Below are 1,939 nucleotides of genomic sequence, written 5' to 3'. Positions count from 1 at the left end.
AATGGAGACGTGTCGTCTTCAGCGATGAGAGTCGCTTCTGCCTTGGTGCCAATGATGGTCGTATGCGTGTCGGGCGCCGTGCAGGTGAGCGCCACAATCAGGAGTGCATACGACCGAGGCACACAGGGCCAACACCCGGCATCATGGTGTGGGGAGCGATCTCCTACACTGGCCGTACACCACTGGTGATCGTCGAGGGGACACTGAATAGTGCACGGTACATCCAAACCGTCATCGAACCCATCGTTCTACCATTCCTAGACCGGCAAGGGAACTTGCTGTGCCAACAGGACAATGCACGTCCGCATGTATCCCGTGCCAGCCAACGTGCTCTAGAAGGCGTAAGTCAACTACCCTGGCCAGCAAGATCTCCGGATCTGTCCCCCATTGAGCATGTTTGGGACTGGATGAAGCGTCGTCTCACGCGGTCTGCACGTCCAGCACGAACGCTGGTCCAATTGAGGCGCCAGGTGGAAATGGCATGGCAAGCCGTTCCACAGGACTACATCCAGCATCTCTACGATCGTCTCCATGGGAGAATAGCAGCCTGCATTGCTGCGAAAGGTGGATATACACTGTACTAGTGCCGACATTGTGCATGCTCTGTTGCCTGTGTCTATGTGCCTGTGGTTCTGTCAGTGTGATCATGTGATGTATCTGACCCCAGGAATGTGTCAATAAAGTTTCCCCTTCCTGGGACAATGAATTCACAGTGTTCTTATTTCAATTTCCAGGAGTGTATATATATATATATATATATATATATATATATATATATATATATATATATACTCCTGGAAATTGAAATAAGACTGTGCAGGTGCACAATCACCATTTAAGAGTCTTGCAGATAATGTAACAAGTCCATAACCACCACTTGTGCACTCACAAAGTTTTTGGAATTGTCCTTAGAACCAGCAATGCTGTTAATCAGTCCCTTGCATCCAGTCTTACAAATTTACTGTCTCTGTCCAAAACTCCGCCATCTCACTCCCCACATCCACCACTGCTGGCGGCTCACCTCTAACTGCGCAACGCTACGCACTGTTAACAGCCAACTGCCCAACACTACAATGGCAGACAACAATGCAAACTAGCCACAGACTGCACACAGCACAGCCAGTGATTTTCATACAGAGCGCTACGTGGCGTTACCAATAAGAAAACCTAGACAGCCTACTTACATAGCCCCCATGCTCCCCACAAAAAATTTTACAAATTGTTTTGGGCAGTGGCCAATAATGATTTGATAAAAGTTTTCATAACTACAATAACAAAGATATCCAATGCACACACTTATTGATACAATGTTGGTCAAAAGCTAAAATTTTCTCACAGTCCATAAAGACAGTCCTGATCGTTCATCACAGTAAAATAGAGAATGCACACAGAAGTGGTGGATTTCCACGCAGTCTTGAAGTAGTGTTGTCCTTCCAACGGAAAGACAGTACTGACTCTTGACATGCAGACAGGTAATGGGCCACAACAGAGCAAACCCACAGCAGAGTCAGTCGAAGTTTTGAAGAATATTGTTAGGTAGGTCATCACAGAGCAGACCCACTGTAGTCCTGGTAAAGATTACGTTATTGGTGGGCCACCAGAGGTGCAGACCCACTGCAGTCCTTGTAGAAATAATGGTATTGGTGAGTCATCAAAGGTGTAGACCCACTGTAGTCCTTGTAGAGATAATGGTATTGGTGGGTCATCAAAGATGCAGACCCACTGAGGTCTATGTAGAGATGGCCAGCAGCCATCTGTTTGACTGTGCAGGTGCACAATCACCATTTAAGAGTCTTGCAGATAATGTAACAAGTCCATAACCACCACTTGTGCACTCACAAAGTTTTTGGAATTGTCCTTAGAACCAGCAATGCTGTTAATCAGTCCCTTGCAGACTTATTAACACACGTCCAAACACTAACAGTCCCTACTTGTCACA

Source organism: Schistocerca americana, chromosome 8 (assembly GCF_021461395.2).
Source record: "Schistocerca americana isolate TAMUIC-IGC-003095 chromosome 8, iqSchAmer2.1, whole genome shotgun sequence".
NCBI lineage: Eukaryota > Metazoa > Arthropoda > Insecta > Orthoptera > Acrididae > Schistocerca > Schistocerca americana.
Note: the sequence above shows the minus strand (reverse complement) of the source record.